General features: G+C 42.6%; 3 non-coding genes across 3 annotated transcripts; 1 reads left to right on the top strand and 2 right to left on the bottom strand.

The window, feature by feature from the left end:
- Positions 1-6,378: 6,378 nt before the first annotated feature.
- Positions 6,379-6,450, bottom strand: TRNAW-CCA (transfer RNA tryptophan (anticodon CCA)). The gene has a single exon. It is a non-coding gene; the product is annotated as a tRNA-Trp (tRNA).
- A 369-nt stretch (positions 6,451-6,819) lies between these two features.
- TRNAD-GUC (transfer RNA aspartic acid (anticodon GUC)) lies at positions 6,820-6,891 on the top strand. Its single transcript has one exon. It is a non-coding gene; the product is annotated as a tRNA-Asp (tRNA).
- A 163-nt stretch (positions 6,892-7,054) lies between these two features.
- On the bottom strand, positions 7,055-7,126 carry TRNAD-GUC (transfer RNA aspartic acid (anticodon GUC)). Its single transcript has one exon. It is a non-coding gene; the product is annotated as a tRNA-Asp (tRNA).
- Positions 7,127-15,732: the final 8,606 nt, after the last annotated feature.

The raw sequence follows: 15,732 nt of genomic DNA, 5'->3' as shown, positions 1-15,732 counted from the left end.
AGTCCAAGTGTTTCACACGCTGCGAAAGGAGGGCGAAGTTTGAGATTTAACCCGAGTTCAGCCCTTGTGTTTACATGCTGTCCGCAGGCAATGCCCGCCGCCCTGAATTTGCTTATGTTTTACTATGGGAGCTGCTCGAAATTTACATCTGATTATGCACCCCGCGTGTTTGAAGTATCGGAGATGGAAATAAATGAGTGGCTGTGTAAATTTACTCATCGATCCCAGCTGTGAAACAGGGTCATCAGTGTTTGCACCCACTCTTAGAGTCACAGAGCACCCGGAGCTAAAGGATCATTGAGTCCAACTCCTGAAGGAGTTTCATGTTTGTAGTTTAGATTTCCCTCTGGTTTGGTTTGCTCTGTCCCTGTCACTCCGGTTTGCCCAGCCATCACCATTGCTGAGGGCTGCTGTTGCAGAGGGGAATTTAAAGTGCTCTGCCCACGGCAAGACTGAGGCTTCCAAGTGTGGATCTTTGCTTCATATGCACTTCTGTGTCAGGTGCCGTTTCATCAGACTGCCCCTCTGCTTCCATCAGTCACATGGCAACAAAATGTAATGGAATATTGGTGGGAAGGGTCAACCCTTCCAGTGCTATGACACTAACATCCTTCTCTCATGAGTCAAGAGAACTAAATAGGAGGCCTTACTTTTGGAGCAGCCCTAGTAGGTGCCTTGGAAATCAGATGTTTATTTTGCTTTCAGTATTTGCATCTTATTCATATCAGTAAGATCTGAAACCTGTTGCAGATTGAAACAGCATACATCAGAAATGCAGCAATGAGGAGGTTCTTTAGCTATTGTACTAACATGAAAAATAGAAACACCATTCATACCAAGTCAAAAATGTTTTAAAACAGCCTCAAGGGAAACTGGTCTGGGAAACTTTAATCAAAGTCAATAGAGGAAAGACAGCCTACAGCAACTGAAGCACGGAGAGGCGGTAGGTTGGTGCATTTCAGCAGTGACAGCAGTAATAGTGGGTCACTTCTGCTGGTGAAGCTTTTAACAATGTGACATGCAGGCTGTTATTGCTGGCAAATGGTACAGCTAGTGGGGATGAATATGCTGAAAAAAAGTGGTGTTTTGTAGATAAGAATTCTTGAATTCCATCAAATGCTTGTTTTCTCTGTCAGCTTCTCAATGGGATATAGCAGACATATGCAACTCCTTACACAGTTCAGTATATCCAATACAGCTGGTGTTGGATTCTCTTGTGAGTGACCCTTAGCAGTGGAAGGATGGAAAATTTTGAGCTTGAAGTCAGTTTGCACCTTTTAAACAAATTATGTTGATGTTGTCTGGTTTTAATGTACATGCTGTAGCATTAAAAATGCAACAGCACTATGGTACGACATAGAAAACCAGCGCAATTTTGGATATCCAGAATTCTGGATTTAATTTTGTCCATTAAAAAATGGGTGTGTTCACTGGCTTTATGTTGGCTTTGTAACGCAGAAGCATAAAGACAGCAGCAGCTCAGTATCAAATGATCAAATGCTTTGGTTAACATCAAAATCCAGGAGAGCGACTGTGGAACCGCAGTCTCAGTTGGCCTTACTTACAGATTGCATTTACATTTTGTTATGTTTTGTAAGCTATTTCCTCTACCATATAAATATGTATCATCTTTCATTAATGGTTTTTTTTTTTTCGGTTACATTTTTACACTGCACAGACACTGGGCTTTTATTGTCTTACCTTCGGCTGTTACCACAGAGTCCAAAGCTAAAAAAGCATCATACGACACATTGTCTCACCCTGTTTCAGAGCGGTAGACTGCTCTGTGAAGCCAAAAACCCTTGGTACAAAACCATCCCTTATTCCTCAGCCCTACCCTTTTCATTGTTTCTCCCTGGGAGAAACAGGCATTCTCCCAGTGAGGTAAGAAAAGGAGAAGAAATAAGGAAGAGAGCCAAAATGTGCACACACACAATGGTGAGCACTGGAACCTGCAAACCTGCAACAGTCACTGTAGTCAGATCTTGATACAGCTAAGGCACCTCCACTGTTTATTTTCTTTGAGGGAAACAGAGCTTACGTTTTGTAGTATAACACTGCAGCCAAATGGAACAAGTTAACTGTAGATAAGCCCAAAAGAGCTTTCTAATGTTGTTTCAGAAAAAGAGGGGGAAAAAAAGTGGTACATATGTCTATTAGACGATTTGCATTTTAAATATTGAATACCAACCTGCTGCTTTGCCATGCCTTCTGAGAAGTGCTTTAGTACCTAAATGTTCACTGCTAACAGCAAGTTCTGGCTTTCAAAGACCAGAATACCCACACCTACGTGAGAAATGGGCAGTCACATTTTATCCCTTGTCAGTATGAATGGTGACAAAAAGGAAGTGTAGGGAAATAAGTGAAAACGGTATGAGACTATAGTGATTTTCAGTGGTGGAAAAGCAGCTGTAAGCTTGCCTAAAAATGTGAAATATGCTAAAAGCAGAAGCCAAAAATCCTTCCTTTGTAGGATCCTCCCAGATGTCTGGAATTTGTTCGCTTTCCTGAGTGTGAGAAGATATTTTCAGTCATTAAGTCATCTTTGATATGAAAAGACCAAATGCCTTCTGAATTATCTCAGATTTCTAGCTTAGAGTTCCCCCAAGTTTATGATTCTTAATTTCTAATGCCACCAATAAAAATAAGGCATGTCGTTCATGCTGTACTACACTAAAAAAAGGTATTATCTCTATCTGCATGATGAAAAAATTACCTTCAACTCAGCAGAGTTTCTGGATGACATTTAATCCATAATGAAATACACGTGTAGAATTTGCATTCGTGTATAATATTTGCCTCAAAATACATAGGAAAATTGTGAGAACTGTAAATCCATTCATGGCAGAGACATTTAAGGAAGTGCTACAGATGTGCCCTTGTTGAGCTGATAAGGAAATTTTATTATCTAAACAATGTAAAAAACCTATATGAAATGTTAATCAGTCTTGGTTTATGGGGAGGTTGACAACAAAATAACACTTCCTCTTAGGCAGTAGAAACTGGCAAGCCTTCATACAAATAACATAAGCAGTTTCCCGATCATTATGGCATAGTGTAACTGTACTTCCTAGAGCGACTTACTGCTACTCCACACTCGTGGAGCTGGGGAATGCTACAGGTTACCTGATGGGGCATATGGGCTGCCCTCAGTCTGAGCATAGGGATGGCCAGCTCTGTGGAAAGTCTGTGCGACTGTACCCAGGCAGGGAAAGAAACGTGTACAATGGTATAGGTGATTAATAACCATATCACTGGCATTCTGATATACAGGGGTTGATTTCAGTGCAGACTGGGAACAGAACTGTCAGATCCTACTGAAGTATGCAGACAGAGCTTAAGGCAAAATTTGAACGCAGCATTTAATTTTCTCATTTAATTTTGAATGAAATTATTTTGTTATATGGTGATTGCGGCTTGTTGAAAGGGATGATTCTTCTCTCTGTTCCGTCCTGGGCCTCACACTGCTGACACTTTCCTTGTGTCAGCTCTAGCACTGTGCTGCCAGGCCCTCATGCTGAGCCAGCAGCTGTTGCTGTACAATTGCAAGACGCGATGCAAGTGGAATGGTGGAAACAGGCAGGCAGGGATGGTCAGAGGGATGCAAGACTGACAACTGTGTGACAGCCTGCACTCATGTTAGCTACAGTATGAAACCACAGCCTGACAACATCTGCTCCTATTAATAGCTCTTCGGTGTTGGCATTAGATGAACTCTGCGAGCCAAGGGTATCATCTGGCAACAATCTGGAATGCTTGGAGTAGCGCACCTGCTTTGGCAGCAACGCAGGAATGCAAGCAGATTGCCACTGCTTCTTACATCCATTGGCTCTGACAGGAACTTAAGTAAAGACATAAGACATTTTGTAGGAGCATGGCAACATGTAGCGCACTATGCATCCAGTCTAGTTTTCTTCACCTCCTTTTTCTTCTAAGGCTTCTCCATAACTGAGAATGTTTAAGAACCTACATAGTTCAACACTCACTCAAGCATAGACACCCAGAGCAGGCTGCCCAGGCTCACATCCGAGTTTGCTTTTGAAGATCCCCAAGCAGGAGACTCCATAGCCTCTCTGGGCAGCCTTTGACAGTACTCCATCGCTTGCACAGCTCTGATGTTCTTCCTGAAGTTCAGGTAGAACCTACTATGTCCCAATTCATTGCCCATTGCCTCTTGTCTTGTCAACTGAAACAAGTCTGGATCCATCTTCCCTGCACCCCCCCTTCAGCTCTTTATAGACATTGATAAGATTCACTCTGAGCCTCCTCTTCTCTAGGCTGAACAGCCCCAGCTCTCTCAGCCTCTTCTCACAGGAGAGTTACTTTAGTCCCTTCATCATCTTGGTGGTCAGGATCAAGAACTGGACAGCAGTTGTTGGCCTCACCAATGCTAAGCAGAGCAAACAGATCCGGAAGGATCACTTCTCTTGACCTGTTGGCACTGCTTGGCCTAATGCTGACACAAATATTGTTATCTTTCTTAGTGGCTAATGGTGGCTTAGTAGCTCGTGTTCAACTTGGTGTTCATCAAGACCACCGCTTTTCTGCAGAGTTGCTTTCCAACTGTGTGGCCCCCAACATGTACCGGTACATGGGTTGTCCCTCCCCCATTGCAGGAGTATGCATTTGTTGAACTTTATGAGACTCACCAGCTCACCCTCCCAGCCTGCCTAAGCCCCTCTGGATGGGGGCATGGCTTTACAGTGAAACATTTACTCTCAGTAGTTATGTATGATCTATTGATTTACTGACAGTACATTATACTCCATTGTTCTGTTTGTTAATGAAGGTGCTATACATGACCAGACCCAGTATTGACCCCTTGGGTACTCTGCTTGTTACTGCTCACCAACCAGACATTGCAGCATGGACTACTATCCTCTATGCCTGGCTGTCCAGACAGTTTTTGATCCACCTCACTGTCTGTTCACTCAATATCTATATTGTATATATCCTGACTATATACATATTCTGACTGTACCAGTATCTTTCATGCAATATGATCAAAAGCAAGCCAGGAAAACTTACAGTAGTTAAAACTGGCGGGTGGTAGGTTCACAGCTTCTTCCAAAATGGTTAATATTTAACTAATTTCTGCAAGAAAACCTATCTATGTATATGAAATATATATATATTTCAAGAAAACCATCAATATTTTTATGTGTAAACTGCCAATAATTTACATATTCTCTTCTACGCAATATTTCCACTAGAAACTAGGATGACAGGCTACAATGCATAGATTTGCAGATGAGAGGAACCTATCAGAGACTGCAAATATATTGGATATATTGGTGGACATACTAAGGCCTCAGTTTAATCCTAAGAAACTGGGAATGATCTGGAAAAGTAGAAAGAAGTTAAACATAACTTGGAAGCAGGCATCTATAGAGAGACCTAACACATTTCTAATACTTAACAAGTTGCTACAAAAGGGAAGGGAATGAATTGTTCCCCATTGCCACCCAGCAATGGCATGAGTTCTGGATTTATGTTACAACAAACGGTGCATCAGGGTTAAACAACTCTTGTGGGCGTCAGAGCAGCAGTGAGAGCAAAGCACCGGAGCAAAGCAGATAAGACTGCAGGGCTCTCCATTTCCAAGCTTTTCAGGGTATATGAAACAAAGATCAGGCTGCAAAAACAGAAGTATTTGCTTTAAAAAAAACAAAATATTTTCTTGACTCCATGTAGTGTGATTTCTAAGCCTTTTCTATTCTCTTCGCTTTCTGCCATGGTTTATATTCTTACAAACTTGAATCTTCTCTCTGCCATGTTTTTCTGTGTTTCTTAAGTTCACGACTTACTTTAACAAACTGTTCTGTTTCCTTCCTTTAGTTAATAACATTTAATTTCATTAAGTGTCCCACTTCCCAGTCCACCCAGATAACAAAGCTATTAGTTCTCGGTCTCCTTATCTCATATCTAGAACAAAACAAAGTCTTTTCTCGACCTTTTTGCCTCTGGAAATGGCCACTCTGGGAACATTCCACTACTTCACAGCTGAAAACCAGCATCACCTCAGTGAGTATTTCCCTCGAAATCAGGGTTTTGTTGGCCTTCTTAAAAAGCAAGTGTGGTTCCTAAGAGCAAACCACACTTGCCCCACTTGCTCTTGGCCCGTCCTGTAACACCTGAACCCTCCTTTCACTTCTTTTTCTGCTCTTTCTATGCATCTTTCCGATTTCTCTTCCCTCGTCTTTGTAAAAGCCTTGGACACACACCCCACCTCCTTCCCTTCCCCTCGTTCTACCCAAGCCTCTTCCCGAGGAAACCCGAAATCCCGCCTCCAAACCAAAAACAAACAACGGCGCCCATCCCGCCCTTTCCTCGGCGATGAAGGCGGCAAAAAGAAAGAGGACGGAAACAAAAGCTATGTGACCCCGACGTGATTCGAACACGCAGCCTTCTGATCTGGAGTCAGACGCGCTACCGTTGCGCCACGAGGTCCTGCTGGCGTACCGCAGGCAGAGCGTTACAACTCACCCACAACGGCTGCCCGCGGCTGACCCACTTTGCCACCTCGAACCTTTTTATCCCCGCCATGGGCTCACTTCCCGCGACCGGTTGACGCCCCTCGCCCACACACCGGCTACCAGCACCAGGGGCCTCTCGCTCCCTTGGTGGTGTAAAGCTCACTCCCCGCGGCACTGCCGCCATACGGCTGCTCGTGTCTGCTCGCTCCAATTCCGCGGCCCTCAGACTATTTCTGCGACCGAGAGACCGTCCTTTTGTCTGTTCCCACCGCAACGCTCTGACCCAGGGGGCGTTGAAGAACAGAGGTTAAATGTGGCCGGGAAAAAACTCCTGTCAGGCATTTCCTCGTTAGTATAGTGGTGAGTATCCCCGCCTGTCACGCGGGAGACCGGGGTTCGATTCCCCGACGGGGAGGCTGACAGTTGTTTTCTTACTGCTCCCGCCTGGCTGCGCTGTCTGCCCTGAAGAACAAAAAGCGGCATCCCGTGTACCGCCTGTTTTGGCTGCCGTTATTCCTAACAGCAGCTGCACCCAACGGCGGTCGGTCGCACAGCCAAAAAAAAGAAAGATCAAACTTCTCCCCGTCGGGGAATCGAACCCCGGTCTCCCGCGTGACAGGCGGGGATACTCACCACTATACTAACGAGGAACCGTGCGATACTTGTCGGCCTACGGTGTCACCCCCCCTGCGCCCCCCGCCCCACCGCAGGGAGGTGGCGCCGGGCCGGGGGGTTGGAACTTGTCCGTGCTTTATGTGGGTGCTGCTGTGGCCTCCCACCCATAGCTTGTTTCCTACTATCCCCAGTAACAGAAGGATCTGTGTGAGCAAGCTGGTGAAAATAGCACAAGGAAACCACCAGGCTTGAGGCACTGAAGGAGCAAAGCAGCCCAGATAGTCTTTACATACGTATTTTTGCATCTGGTTGTAAGAGGCCATGCTTTTTACATTACTGTCTCAAAGTTTGCTGAAATGGACAAGTTCAGGCAAATCCCGGCCAAGGTTCCAGGACTCCCTTTGTCTGAGATACACAGGAACCAAGGTTCGAGAAATCCCTTTGTTTAGGAGATGGACAAGTCCGGGAGCTACGAAAGGGAGATAAGATACTGATCAATGGCCCTTAAGTGGTCTTTTGTGTTGGCCTATCTCAAGGAAGATGGCCATCTCTGAGGACTGATGGCCCTTAAGTGGTCTTTCTCGTGTTGGTCCATCTCAAGGAAGATTGACATCTCTGAGGAAATCACAGGACTCTGACCAGAGCCGTCCCGAAATGTCTCGAAGGCTGGAAAGAAGGAAAAAAAGGGCACGTACAAACCCCGAATGGAGGTTTTCTGACACCAGATGCCTCACTACGGAAACAAGGAGGTTTTCTGTCATCAGATGCCTCTCTACGCGAGTGCCTGCATGCTGAAGAAGATGCCTGCATGCTGAAGAACCTTGAGGGCATCTAGGTATCCGACCTCAGATTCCTCCACCGCTGTCCTACTGCTGCCTATTATCTCTTCTGGGATTGCTGCTCGAGACTCTGCTCCAAGGGACCTCGCTGCCCGAGACTCCACTTCCTGAGACCTCGCTACTCTGACCATCTTCTCTGCGTTTCATCGATCTGCAGCCTGCTACTTCACTGCTGCTCTCCCCTACGCTTATTTTGCCCCGGACCAACGTTAACAACGTGCTACGGGACGCTGCTGCATCCAGGAGGTGACTATTCCCCGCTTTAACGTAATTCTTGCTCTTTTCTACCTTTTTCTATCGCCTACTTTCCCTTCCCCATCACCCTAATTTTGGCATTCGTCGCTCTCCCTTCCCCATCCCCTCAATTGTCTATTATTTCCAATAAACTGGTCGGATCAACATTTGAATGTTCTTCTTCTTAATCTCACGCCGGGCATAACATTATCAAAAGAACCTTTGCCTCACTCCTAAATTGGAGCGAGACACTGGTTCACGCAGTTTCTTTTTACAGGAACCTGAGAAGCATCCGAGTCAGCAGTCCTTGGGTGAGAGGACTCCAGCACCTGCTCCTCACCTCCCTAAAAAGGGAGAGGGAGAAATGGAAACCAATTACTCTGAGATTGGAGAGTAAAAGGCCGAAGGACACACGCTGAACATGTCTCGCACTCGTTGGGTCAGTGGTAACACGGCCGTGGGTTGTGTCATAGTGATATTGGGCAGGAAACTATATGTAATTTACTTGATGTATGAAGCTCCATGCATAAGAAGTCAGCTGGAACAAACAAGGCTTCGTTTCAACAATCTCAACAGGATAGGAACAAACAGCAACCTGTATGTAGAACATCTAAATATAAGTGACCTGTGACTGAAGCATTTTGACAAACTGGCCGGCTCCTGCAAGCGTTTGAAAATAAACGTGTTCCTGAGTGGATGCAAGAAATACATACATTTTATCCTGGCAAGTGAAAAACATGAGCTAAAGCCTCGCAATAGTTTAATTACTTTAGACTAGTGTCATGAGATGCACTGATAGGGCTACTATCTAGTGATAGATAGGCTTTAGACCTCAGGAAACAGGATCAGAAGTTGAGTTGCTAGGCTGGTCTAAACTTGCCAGGCAGGCTCAAGCTTTATTCAAAAGACTCTGATGATTAGATTTATCCTTCCTGGTGGATCAGATGTTGGCTGTCTGCATTTTGTGGGACTGATTGCACTTGGCTAGTTCAGACTTTCCCACCTGTTACTTCCCGCTCCCTTCCCTGATCCCTGTGGACAGGGAGCTGAGCTGCGAACAGCCTTGTCTAAGAGGTGGTGCTTGCTGCAGACCTCAGCTGCTGCTCTTTGCTCACATCTGGTTTTGTCTCAAACTATTGCACAGGTCTCCTCTTTCTTGTTGTGTTTTACCCTACATAGCTCAGTACATGAGCTATGCTACGTGTGTCTTTGCAGAATGGCAACTAGTTTAGTCATGCCTTAATCCATTGCCCCGATCCCATTTCTGGACAGGTACTGTTAGATTCATCATCCATCTTACATGTTTTATATGTCTTCTTCCACCTGAGACGATTCTGAAACAATAATGCCAGTCAGTATGCAGACCCATTCTCTTGCGTAGCCTCTTCCCACTCCATTTAGCAGGGAGAGAAAGCATACCTACTAAAAACACCTACTCTGATAGAAGCTGTTGATGGTAAATAGGGTAAGGTTAACCAGTTAGCCTACTGTGGTGAAAATGAATATCTTGACCACTTTTGCTTCCTAAGTGAAGCCTCTATGCACTTCTGAAGCTATTCTTTCAAACAGATCCTGTGCCTAGATGACAACTTATCTGTAGCTATTTAAGAATGGGGTCAGTAGGGGATGCTGAAGTATGAGTCAGAGAAACATAAGTGGTGCTTTGGGGTGGATGGTCTAATACAATGCTTATGTGACTCACGCTTACACAGCAAATATCTTCCCTGTTGATTTGTCACAGAGACCTGTGAGCAGGAACTGGAACAAGTACTAGGAACTAGTATCAGTGCTCCAAGGTCTACAAAGCTTTTGCCTCCTCCTTGTATCCGCATATGGCTATTCAGTGTGTCTAATTCAAACCTTCCGTGCTTTCCTCATCGTGGTACCAGCTCTGTGATCAGCTCTCATTAGGCTGCTGAACCCTGGAGCAACAGGCCCTTCATGACCATGAAGAGCAGGTGGTTTGGGATCTCATTCAGCATTGCTGAGACTGGGAGCTAGTTACCTCCCTTTCAGCTTGTTTAGATGAAATAAAGCTTGAAACATTGTCATCCAGTTGTGTTTTGTAAATAATCACAGATGGGAGATCCTGTAAGCAATTTGTTGCAAGAGATTGTCTTCTCTCACTGTAAATATTTTCTTTCTTTGTATCTGCTTGGAATTTGCCAACTTACTACTTGATTGGTTTTCTCTTGCCATTTTGCTATGCTTCTCCAGGAAGAGACTGGCTTTGCTGTCTCTATGCCATCCTACCCAGTACCTGAGGACAACAATTATATGAAACTGTAGTCTTTTCCAGGATGAATAAATCCAGCTGTCTCAGTGCCCAGTGCTTCATTGCTGTTCATCAATATCTTTCTTGCATTACCCCAAATTATACAGAGTGGTCTACAAGTGGTATCAAATGCATCCAAAGGGCATGGGGAGCATTAATCACTTCCCTCAACTTATTGGTTGTGGTGTTACTAATGCTGCCCAGTATATGACTAGCTTTCACAGCTACAAGAGCAATTACTCACTCTTATCCATCTTGTTCTCCAGGACATTTGGGACTTTCTCCACAAAGTTGTTTGTGCAGTCAGCTCTTGGCTGCTGCATGGGGCTCTTTTATTCTGGGTTCAAGGCTTTGCATTTAACTTTGCTGAATCTGAAGACATTCATGTTGACCTATCTCTGCAGCCTGGCAAGGCCCCACTGAATGACACTCATGCCTTTGATAGTATCAATTGCTTTTCTAATTGGCAACACTGCCTGGCTCCCCAGGCTAAAGGCTGAGCTGCACACAAGATCCTCATAGTTCAGCTATGCTGGCATCCTAGAGTCCATAGGGAGAGGATTTAATGTAGTGCAGTGAGAGATATCAATCATGCACACTAGTGGTATAAACTGCTTTGTTTATATTTGTTTATACCTTGCTATAAAGTAGTCTTCTATTAAATATGTTAAGTTTTCTCTTTTAATAAAAACAAATGAACAATGACCATACCTTTTAAAATTCTTTTAATAGGAAGTTCTTTGATATTGCAGTTGCTTTTTATTTTCATGAGATCATTCTCAGTCTTAGATTATGTTAATACTTAAAGATATATCTGTTTCAGAGTAGTCATCTATTGGCTGACATCTGACATCTAGACAAAGCAAATCAACTGCAATTGATCTAGATTTGCTGTACAGAGGTCTGTAACTCCATTTAAAGCATGTGAGGGGTCCAAACAGAGAAAGACAAGAAAAGCTACCAAACTATGCTTCTAAATCAATGTTAAAAAAGCAAGCAAGCAAACAAACAAAGCCAAAAAACAAAACCTTAGGTGAGAAGTGAAGCCCTTCAGTGATGTGGTCCTTAGGATGCCTAAGTTCAGAAGAGCTGCTATGAAACTGTATCTTATCCACTCTTTATTCTCTTGTTGCTACCCATTCATGCACACTCAACCCTTCATCTTCTTTTTTTTGTCCTGTTTCACCTTTAATTTTTGTCTGTGCCCTCACCATGTAGGCTCACAGCACAGGATTTAATGAGCCTTTTACTAAGAATTTATGAGTTAGAAAAATAGCATATTACATTGTGTGCATTATTTCTGTACAGCTATTGCCCTTGTTTAAATTCTCTGCAGGCTTGTTGTACACTCTGCATGACATAGTGGCCTTTTATCTGTGTTAGTGTATTTTGATCAAGTTAAAACTAAGTTTTAGAAGTTATTTGAAAAAATAGTTTACATCACTTGAGGAAGTGAATGAACAGACATCCCACATAAAACCAGCAGCTGAGAAGCTGAAGCAATTAAAGGTAAAGGGGAGCATGGCAATGTATGTCAGTGCTGAGTGGATTAGTGGGAGGAGGGATTTAGGGGGTTTTCCCTGATTAGCATGCCTGGTATAGTCTGTACAGTACTAAATGCAGCCACACAGCTGGGCAGCTTCCTCTCTGTGTTGCATCATGTGAGCTATCTAATAAAGGACGTCTTTTAAAAACTTGTTGGAGGAATCTCAGGCCGTGAAAATTTATGTCCCAACAATTGTAAAATAAAATAGACAAGAAATGCTCATGCAGAACTGCATTTCTATTTAGGTAAAATGCACTCTGAAGGAAGAGTTGAATAATTTAATCTAACCATTTATATTCCTCTGGCATGGTTTAAATCTGCTAGGTGCTCCCAGTAAGAATAAGCTCCTTATCAGAGGGAATCTGCATTCTCATCACTTTTCACCTCAAAAGGGCTTTCTAAGTAAATCTACTGCAAAGATACCATTAAAAAAAATGGAAATAGGTCAGGAAAAGTGGAGGCTGTCTGGTTTTAATAAATAGTTGTAGCATTAGAACAGCAAATATCAGAAAGTGTCTTGCTTAGAAATCAGAAAACAGGACTCAGGTGGGCAGGTGGGCAGTCAAGTTTATGTGCATAATTCAGGTGTAGGAAATGTATAGTTTCAGCGTAGTCTCTAAAGAGTATTTGTGTAGCAGAGCCCTAGAGAAATACCAGAACACTGCAAAAATATGTTAGATTGTGTACTGATATAAGGGTCCTTGCATAGTACAGTTCTGGATCCCAGAATATCTCTATCATATGACAGTCAGCACTTTATAGCTGTGATAAAAGACTGCAGTGGACCCAAACAATTACACCATTGGTCTGTCTTAGTCCAAAACATGGCATTTCTTAGCATCCTGAAAATGTCAATGATTTGCTTAAATTAGGAAACTGATCCCTAAGAAGAAGAATTCTAGAGATGAACATGGAGAAAGTCAAAATCAGTTGTAACGTAACTATCAGGTCCAACTCTCACATCATATTGGTTCCAGGAATGAACATCTATCAGTTAAAAATGAAAAAAAAGAATAAAGAAAGGAAAAGAATTTACTAAAACAAAACCCACAGAAAGTAATACAGAAAAAATTGTCACAGACAGAATTTAGGTGACTAAAGCAAAGATGTCATGAGCCAGAAGCATCATACACAGAAATGAAACTTAGGGAAGAGGTGCCATTAGTACCAAAGAGTCAATGTTTTCTTAAGGTATTAAATTAGAAATACACAAAAGAATCTGAGGGATTCATCACTGGAAAAAAACCCCATATGCTTCCATATGAGAACTTACTAATGCTGCAAACCTTTACTACTGCTCCTCTCTGACAGGTTGTACTGCTGTAAAACTGAAAGACCAATAGGTTAAAAAATGTCAGTGTACAGAGCCAAGAATGAACAGAAGTCAGTTTAGTTTTTACCTACAGAAGGAGAACTGACCTCACCTTGAAAATACTAGCAGAACATGTACTGAAAGGGAAATGCATGTATGTTTCACTGCTTTTGTCAAGGTTTCAAGAAGCTTCAGAACGATAGACAGATGTGCATCACTGAAGAATGTATTGAAGACTCACAATATCCAGAGCTAAGAGTGTAGATGAGACAGAAGGCAGCACTGTGAGCAGATATGAAGACATCGTACTGCATCAGTAAGGTACATTTTGTTTAAGGAAGCATCCAGTAATAAATAGAAAGCGTAATGAATGACAGTTTGGGATCTTCTAAATGGCATCTGAGTTAATGGACCTTGGGTGAACAGTGTAATGTTTGCTGGCAATCTTTCTTTAATAGTTCTACTAGAGGAGGCTATCTGAACTTGATGAATTCTTTGAAAAGAATTATAATAATTGATAAAAAAGCACAAACTGGTAAGAGCCATCTCAGCAAAAGACGAAGCTGGAAACTCATTTATTTTAATAACCAAGCATTTGATCAAAGCTACCAGCACTCTAGTGATTTATTCTAATGATGACTTGCGTTCCTGATGCTCTGGTTGCCACCATTTACTACTTCATTGTGTTGTGCACGGGGAACAAAAGAATACACTCCATTATAGACAAAACCATGGATGATGGAGTAACAGTTTCCTCCCTTCACTTTTCCTTAGGATGTAGGGTCCACATAGCAGGGAAACTACTTTCTTCTTTGCCTTACTCAAGGGAGTGCTGCAAAGTCAGGTAATCTGTGCACCCAGAGAAACATGAAGAAACACCAAATGGTCCCCATGGCTTACAAAAGCTCTTATTTCAGGGGCTGCTTTTTATCCTTGCCACACACTGTACTAGTGGCTTTTCCACTTTGTGGCTTTCCTCACCTTTTCCCCTCTCTTTTCAGAATTTATCTACTTCCACCACCTTTTTGTTTGTTTGTTTGTCTGTTTGTTTGTCTGTTTGTCTTACTACTGAGGAAAAAATAGGACATCCCAGCTCTTGTCCTAGTCAGGAACATGCAAAAGAGCCACCAAAAGGCTACAGGAAACTGCTGTCCCTCTTTGGCTGTGCCAGAAGAACTTCAGACTGGCCTCTTTGTCTTCTAATACTGTTTTCAGTGGGTGGATGAGGAATAGAAGAGCAGTAGATAGGTTTTTAATTTTATCAATTGAAAGAAGGAAGATAGTATAAAATAAAACATTAAAAAGCTCCTACAGATGTTAATTGCCATTTCCAATACTATTCATGACAGAGAAAAGCAAATGTGCACATTCACCAGAGACTGTCCAAGATGCAATGGATAGTTAACCATCTTGTTCAACTGTAAAAGCCTGACACTTTAAAAATGCAGAAATGAATCACAGTGCACTTAAAATTTGAGACAAGAGATGAATATTTAAAGTCAGTTGAGCAGCCAAAGCCATAAATGAGGAAATGTTGAAAATGATGTGCTTAGCTCAACTGCTAAAAGCTGAGCTCTACAGTACAATGTCTCTGCAGTACGTTGCCTGACAATCAGAAAATTACTCTAATTCTAATAAAATCAAAGAAAAGATATAAAGAACTATTGGATGTATTTCTCGGTACAGTCTGGTCAAGCTCAGAAAAGGCAGCTGCTGAAGATTGGAGATGGTTATCTGCACTCACTGGCTTGGAGATGCCACCTTATGGAGATGAGAAAAGGGCTGAGTAATTTGTGTGGGGCAGTATGTGAAGGGAGTCGTTGAGGTAACAATAATTAAAATAGTGGGTTATTAAATTGCAGCAGGACATGAAATAATACCGGGCAAAAAGTATAAGCAAGGTTTCATCAATTAAACTGATGTTTATCATCACATGTGAAGGAGGTTTTTGCTTTAAAAAGTGCTCTTCAGGACAATAGTTTTATTTCTTTTACTACTACTTATCAGGTTAGTTCTCTTCCCTTGTATTTCTTAGCAAAAGAACTTGAATTTCAAGATTGCAATTGCATTGGCTCCCTCTGGTGGCCTTCAGACTACAGTCCACTAAAGCCATTGATTCACACAGTTTGATGTCAGAAATGGAGGTTATTACTTTATTTTAAATGCTGTATTAAACGTAACAGAAATGAGTAGTCTTATCTTTGAAGCCCAATTCAGCTCACACAAAATCAGTCCATAAAGTGAAATATTATCAGCTATCTGGACCAAAATGGTTGGAGAAAGCATCACTCATTTCCCTTCCCTCGCTTTCTCTTAACTGAGTTAATGGTTAGCATTTCGCTATTATGTGTTTGGAAACGAGCTGCAACAGTGTCTTACTGCAGTGGCCTGTTTCACTCTGCAGCCAAGATCAACCTCTTATTGAAAGTTTTCAT

The sequence above is a fragment of the Coturnix japonica genome, chromosome 1 (genome assembly GCF_054131305.1).
Source record: "Coturnix japonica strain WE chromosome 1, WE-NBRP24, whole genome shotgun sequence".
In the NCBI taxonomy this organism is placed as follows: Eukaryota; Metazoa; Chordata; class Aves; order Galliformes; family Phasianidae; genus Coturnix; species Coturnix japonica.
The sequence above is the reverse complement of the archived record's forward strand: the minus strand, read 5'-3'. Positions and strand labels throughout refer to the sequence as shown.